The 7,607-nt window shown below is 41.3% G+C and overlaps 1 long non-coding RNA gene across 1 annotated transcript; it reads left to right on the top strand.

The window, feature by feature from the left end:
* The first annotated feature begins 2,754 nt into the window (after nucleotides 1-2,754).
* LOC136012621 (uncharacterized) lies at nucleotides 2,755-6,263 on the top strand. The gene is made up of 3 exons (XR_010611859.1): nucleotides 2,755-2,964; nucleotides 4,466-4,827; nucleotides 6,063-6,263. It is a non-coding gene; the product is annotated as an uncharacterized LOC136012621 (long non-coding RNA).
* Nucleotides 6,264-7,607: the final 1,344 nt, after the last annotated feature.

The following is a 7,607-nucleotide window of genomic DNA, read 5'->3' as shown; positions in this document are numbered from 1 at the left end:
CAGAAGACAATTGCTGCTTAGTCAATAACAGAATATAATTTGTCTAATTATAATAATGTCAATTAAAAAAAGAGCAAACAAAACTCTGTAGACCAGTGATTCCACAAAACATGAATGTTGGCAGAAAAGCATGCGTGGATACCACCATGATCACTTTCTCAGGCCCTGGGCTGGTCAGTGAATCCACCCTGATTTACACCATGTGAGAACCTGGCCCTTGATGGGCGGCGGTTGCTGCTAGCTCTGTGAGTAAAGCTGAAGTTCAGCTCCAGGTGAGCAGGAAAAACCTGTCCATGTCAGTAAAACAAATGGTCATGGCAATCAACATAATTTTAGAAATAACGGAACAATTGTACAGATCTAACAATATTCTTCATCTCTTTCCATTACCTTTGTGCTGTGAGGCAATCAGCTCTGAGAATTCTATTTTAGTTCATCTTGACATTTTTTTATTATATGGTGTATGTAGAGGAATACAAACATATTTTGGCTCAAAGGGTGTACTTTTTGCTTGGTAAAAAAACTGGGCTTGATGACTAAGCCCAAAGGGCAAAGACGGTTAAATGCAGTTGGTGGCCATTCGTAAGTGGTGTTCCCTAGGGCTTAGTATTCAGGCCATTTTGTTTAATATCTTTATCAATGATCTGGACGGAAGGATTGAAAGCACCTTCATTAAGTTTGAAGATTACACCAAACTGGGCAGGAGTGTTGATCTGCTGGAGGGTAGGAAGGCTTTACAGAGGGATCTGGACAGGCTGGATTGACCGGCCAAGGCCACTTGTATGAGGTTCAACAAGGCTCAGTGCTGCCTCCTGTACTTGGGTCACAACCCCATGAAACGTTAAAGGCTTGGGGAAGAGTCGATGGAAAGCTGCCTGGTAGAGAAGGAGCTGGGGGTGTTGGTCAGCAGTTAGCTGAATGGTCAGCAGTAGCCAAGTGGTCAAGAAGGCCAACAGCATCATGGCTATATCAGAAATAGTGTGGCCAGGGCAGTGATCATCCCCTGTACTTGGGACTGGTGAGGCTGCACCTTGAAACTGAGTTCAGTTTTGGGCCCCTCACTATAAGAAAGACATCGAGGTGCTGGAACAGGTCCAAGAAAGTGCAACAGAGCTGGTGAAGGGTCTGGAGTACAAGTCTTATTGGGAGTGGCTGAGGGAACTGGGGTTATTTAGCCTGGAGAAAAAGAGGCTCCAGGGGGAACTTTGCCGCTCTCTACAGCTACCTGAAAGGAGGTTTTAGCAACATGGGTGTCAGTCTCTTCTCCCAAGTAACAAGCGATAGGACAAGAGGAAATGGCCTCAAGCTGTGCCAGGGGAGGTTTAGATTGGATATTAGCACAAATTTCTTCATGGAAAGGGTTGTCAAGCATTGGAACAGGCTTCCCAGGGAAGTGGTGGAGTCACCACTCCTGGAGGTATTTAAAAGATGTGTAGATGTGGGTGTGGTTTAGTGGTGGACTTGGTTGTGCTATGTTAATTGTTGTCCTTGATGATCTTAAAGGTCCTTTATGATTCTATATACAGTTGTCAGCAAATAACACCACAGAATGGGAAGAAAATTGCAGCTGTATGATAAAGACTAGAGCTGGCCTTATCTCAGATTCAAGGTCTCACTAGAGCCTCCAAGGCACCTCTGACATCACTGGAAATAGTCTATTACTTTTCTGGAGAGCAGCTGGAATGTGTGTGTGTGTGAGATCATTTGGCACAGGCAAGTCTTTTCCCACATGATTCTATGATTCTAGGATTCATACTTGTCAAATTGCAACATAATATTCACCAGAAAAAGAAGGTAAACGTAATACTTCTAAAATCTGTCTTTGTGAACACATTTATGTGCATGTAAGTAAGGCTCAGACCTGAGCTCACTGTGGGTTCTCCAATGCCTAATAAAGGTTGAGTTCATGCTGTCCCCTCTGCTAACAGAAGGAGCAGCAAGCATGGTTACACAAGCTTAAAAATGAGGCTGAAAATAATGTGTTGCTACAATAGCATGTAACTCTTTAACACCACAGAGTCACATTCTACACACAGGAGAGGTCCTAGAGAAAGACGAGAATGAGATCCAAAAGGAATTACAAAACCTTTCAGAAGTACTAATGAGCTAAGGAAAATTGTGTAAAGTCTGGAGAACTTCTCTCTTTGTCCCCCTTCCCATCTTGTTTTGGTTTTGCTCTTTTATTTGAGCATCAGCTTTAAGAAAAATGATGTTTTAACAAATCATGTTATTTTGAAAAAAAAAATAAAATCGCAGGAATAGAGTACATATGGACAATAGGCTCTATAACTCAAATTAATAAGTTATCAAAAAGTAGAGTTTTGTTGAAAAGAAAATACACAGGTACATGGTATGTAGGTGGCTTATACTAGACTAATTGTTTGCTTTCCTTGCTCATAAACCATGTGTTCCAAGTAGAAAAATCTAATGCTTTATTCCTGGATGACTTTTGACATTTTTTCTGACAGAGTACTCAGATGACTTGTACCAACCACCTCTGATGAAAAAATACACTGAATACTCCAGGGAAATACAATTTTCCATGTTACTTGCACACAGTGCTGGTAGGAAAAACCATGCAGAAATCTTACCTTCCAACCATACTTAGTGTTAGGGCCCCAAGGGCACTAATAGGTCTTAATTGCCAGACCAGCTTCACCTGTGGCATCCACACGTGTCACCTGCCTATAAGGCTAGGAGCATATTTAAGCCAGGTCCTGGGCCCTTGTGACCTGTTTGTGCAATGCTATTAGAGTGGTGATCTGCACATTAATTAATAGCTGTGCTTTTGCCTAGTTATGAGTCCTCCTGATCCAAACCAGGACCTACAGGCTTATTTCTTAGCTGGGCAGTTTTAAGACCTGACCTATGGATTGACTTTCTCTGTTAATTTTCAACTTTTTGCATTGCCATGAATTTGCCTGATGTTTTGGACTCTTTGATGGGCCTGGCCACCTTCCTCAGGTATGCCTTGTGATGGGATGTGACTTGGCTGGTAAAAGCCTGTGGATATCCTGTGTGGCTCCCTGCTTCCTATCCTGGAATCTGTGTTGCTGTGTCATTCTAGTGTAGATTGTAGGTGGGAAGGAGACTAGCCCACTATTTGCTTGAGAAATGAATTGGCACGGCTACAGAAAGTATGGTCTCTTCTCCAGGAACGCACCTAGACCTTGCTGTCCTTATGCAGGCTGCCAGCAGCTGCGGGTATGAGCTCTCTGCAGCCCCAAGGCGATTCCTCTGCAACAAACAGTGAAAGAGAGTGCAATGTGTACTATTTTTCTCTTACCTTCCTGGCAGTGGGCTCTTTAGGTTTGCTCTATGAAACATTCATCTTTTCCTTTCATGATGCAGGGTAATACACTATGGGAAACACTTTGACCTTAACTATGTGAGCTGATATCTTCGGTTGCTGCAGTTATAAGCTTTGAATGAAGCTTTTGCGTCTTGGTTAGAAATATCCGGTTTGGATTGCGTCCCAGATGCTTGATTGACAAAGAGTAACTTTTTTATTTGTTGTCCTACAATTCCATTTAGGTTGACTCAAAATGGGTATTCTGTTTGGTAATAGCTATTTATTATATTTTTAGCATAATATGACCAGTACATGGAATAATCATTTTTTTGTTTTGCTCCTGGAGCTAATGCTAAGAACTGTACAGTGTAGGTCAAAAATATAAGTTCTGGGGCTAATCAGCTGCTGATGTACTTCCTAGAGGAAGCTGACAGCCACTGGACACTGTCTGCCTTATCATTTATCTCACAGTGTTCTGCAGTTGTTGCTCATTTTCAACAGCAGATTGGGGGGAGGACTCGTTTTCCTCTTTGAAATGTTCAGGGCTCTCACATGGTCTGTAGAAACAGAGAACCAATCTTTCTTCCCAGATTTCAGTAGCCACATAGCATTTCTGGGTAGGTGGTGATGTTTGCAGCTTCTTTTGACAAATAGAAATTACAGTGGGGGAGTTGTTAGAGGAATGTTATGGTTAGGTCTTGCTTTAACATCTTGCGTGACAAAGCTGTTTCAACACTGCTGCTCAGCCTGCCTCCAGATTCTGGAAGCCGATGTGACATCTACTACTTCTGCTGCCATTGTCATGCTCTACTTAAATATACAAAAGAACAGCTAAGCTCGGAATGACTCTTAATTCCTCAGGCAGGGGTCTGTGATGGCTAGGTTGGCAATGGCTGTGCTTACAAAGCCTGTCTAGGAGCTGGTCCTTTCTCCCTTTTGGTTCACCCCAGGTTTTCAATTTTCAACTGGCTTAAATGGGCTCACTACTTAGAATTTTGTGAGATATGGTCTTAAAATTGCTTAGGTTATTACTATAGTTCACTGACTTGAAAGTTGATGTGGTTGCTATGGTTTTACACAAAGGGCAGGGTGATCTCATTGCTATCTCTTTTCAAGCGATCAGCACTATTTGATCAGTACTATACTTACAATATGAATATTTGGGAATGGCAGGAAAGAGACACAATCAAAATCATGCAGAACAAAATGACAAAGCAGTCTCACCATGTCCTTCAATACAACTGAGCAGTCTGCCGACAACTCAAGTTTTACAGAGCGTCTTCTGCCTTGAATAAAGTAATTGCAAGGGGTCATGACGCACAGCAAAGAAGAAAACAGCTGCAAGCCACAGTGGCACATCAAATATCTCCATGATCTTAGGATTTCTTCATCAGATCACCATGTAATGAGGCAGGAGAAGCAGTACTATCTGCAGCTTTCAGAGTGATGGAGGAAAAAAATGAATGTCACTGCTTTGCACTGGGAAGACAGATGGGCTGTCCTCGTGAGAGGCTAAGACAACATTGCCAAAGCAAGTGAGTGTACTGCCTCTAACATTGCTGACGAGTGTATGGGGTCCCTTCAAATCTGTACAAGGGGCTAACACTCACTGAATGCTTACTGCAATTATAAGTCATTGGTAGGTGAGCTGATGGGTGAGTTACACATTACAATTGTGAGAAATGTGGCTTCTTGTGAAATTTTGGGCTAAGAAACGAATGTGCAAGATATGTGATTAAACTTTTAAGAACTTAAAGCTTTAAATGAAGTTCCATTGCAGTGGTCACTGTTATCTGGACACCGAATTGCACAGTAAAATTTATTCTTTTTGACTAGTTCTGAATACTATAGACTCCTGTATGTCCTGGGTCCAACTCTGAACAGTGGCTTGCAGAGTTGCAGGAGACTTCCTCTGCATGATGTGCTATGGCAGATGCTTTCCATTTCCTATCTCAAACATAGTAATTTCACTAAGATGTTATGTGGTCTATATGTAGATAGAAGAGCTGTATTGCACACCCAGCACCCAAATCACTCTTTTGAAGGGTTAAGTACAGACCTTTATTTTGAGGTAAACATAAGTGTTTCAGGGCAGAAGGCTGTATGGTCCACTAAAACCCATTCCTGTAATGCTTTAAAAATTATCAGCCACTCTTCTATTCAAATCCAATTACTGACAGCACCTTTCCAGCCTTTTCTCTTGGAAAAGTGTGTCCAGTCATCTTGTAGGAACTCTTTTTATATATTTAGTGCTGATTTAAAAAAAATAAAGTGGTTGTAGTCAAAACAAATAGTTAAACTGTGTCTGTCTACACAATGTAATGTGTTTGCTATCAGAGAAGGGAGTGTCAGGCTCTGACCCCTTGTTCACAAATCGGGTATTAAACAGCTTACTGCACTAATCTGTTAACCTTTTTCTCTTATAGTCTCTTTATTCACTAAGCCAGAGGCCACCTGAGGCAAATTGCTCTCCTTGAGAGCTGGGCTCTCTGAACCCAGCCTTAGCAGGGGTTTCCACCCTACCAGTCCTTATCTAATCAATAAAGTTGGGGAGCTAAACACAACTTAGCTAATATGCTTTGTGATCTTGTAAAATCTTGTGACAGTTAGCTAACACTGTATTATTTTGTACATCTATATTATGTATTACATGTAAAAAAAAAAGTTTAAATAGCTTGGAAAGTCTAATTTAAATCTCCCAGTGTCATAAATTCATCATGAAGACTAAATGCTATCCTTTAATGAGCAAATTCTGTTTCTGCATCCCTAGGTTTCAAAATGTGTGTAGAAACATCCAGAAGACCTTATCACATTGACAACGAAGACAGGTGAAATTGTGCCCCAATTGAAGGTGCTAAAGGCAGATTTGGTGGATATAAAATCACACAGTTTTGACAAGACTGTCTGCTAATAATTCCTAGGAATCAGAGAATGAAAACTTGTTAGTAAAGAGGTTGGGTTTGTTTTTGTTTGTTTGTTTTTTTTTTTTCCTGTTTGTTTTAACTCATTTAAATTCACCATATTATAAAAAAGAGTTTTGAATTTCTTCATGGCATTCATTAAAAGTCTTGGTAACGTCACAGAGACTGAAGTTCAGAAAGCTCACTGCTTTGAAAGAATCTATCAGTGTAAAAATAAATTCTTTATACTTAAAATGGAGAACATAATAAGATCCATAAGGATATTGCCTTGCCTAAGGCAATTTTGAGTAGTAATCGTCTGTTGATTCAGTTGGTGCCAGTATTCCACTTGGGGACTCAATGATTGGGAGTAAGAATGAAATTATTTATTTTATCGCAGAGGAGGTTTTGAGATTTTTTTTTTTATCTTATTTTTCCATGCAGAGTAGGGAAAGAAAACTGATATCCTGAAAGTTTTCAAGGCCTGGTAATCCAAAAATTACGGATAATCTCATTTTCAAGTACCTTTTTGGAGGAAATTATTAGGAATTATTGAACTGAAATATTACAAACTGGAAAAACTCTCAAAGTTCACATTTTAAACTTTCATGTTCTGAGTCCTGTGAAAGAAAAATCACCTACTAAAAAAGCTGATTTCTGAAACATTCTCAATCAAAATCAGGGATCAACTTGTTTTTCACAGAACCACAGAACGGTTGAGGTTGGAGGGTACCTCTGGTGGTCGTCTGGTCCAACTCATCTGCTCAAGAAGGGCCGCGCAGAGTGTGTTGCTCAGGACCATCTCCAGGCAGCTTTGGATTACCTCCAAGGATGGAGACTCTACAACTTCTCTAAGTGACCTGTACCAGGGCTTGGCCAATCTTGCAATAAGGAAAGCATTTTGTGGTGTTACACAGAGCTGCCTGTGTTTCAGTTTGTGTGTGTCCAGTACCTCTGGTCCTGTCACAGGGCACCACTGAAAAGAGCCTGGCTCCATGTTCTCTGCACTTTCCCTTCAGATAGCTGCACACATCAATGAGATCCCTCCTGAGCATTCCCCACTCTGGCTGAGCAGTCCCAGCTCTCTCAGCCTTTGCTCACATAAGAGATGCCGCAGTCCCTTCTTCATCTTAGTAGTGGCCTTTTGCTGAAATTTATCAAGTGTGTTCATGTCTTTCTTGTACTGGGGAACCCAGAACTGGATGCTGTGACCTCACCAGTACTAGATGGGGAAGGATCACCTCCCTTCATCTGCTGGTAATGCTCCTCTTAATGCAGTCCAGTATACTGTTAGCCCTTTGCAGAAAAGGTACATTGCTGGCTCATGTTCAAATTTGAGCCCCCAGCCAAGACCCCACAGGGCCTTTTTTGCTGACATGTGTTTCAGAGAGAAGCTCTGTGTGTAAGATACTTCT

The sequence above is a fragment of the Lathamus discolor genome, chromosome 4, assembly GCF_037157495.1.
Source record: "Lathamus discolor isolate bLatDis1 chromosome 4, bLatDis1.hap1, whole genome shotgun sequence".
Classification (NCBI taxonomy): domain Eukaryota; kingdom Metazoa; phylum Chordata; class Aves; order Psittaciformes; family Psittacidae; genus Lathamus; species Lathamus discolor.
The sequence above is the reverse complement of the archived record's forward strand: the minus strand, read 5'-3'. Positions and strand labels throughout refer to the sequence as shown.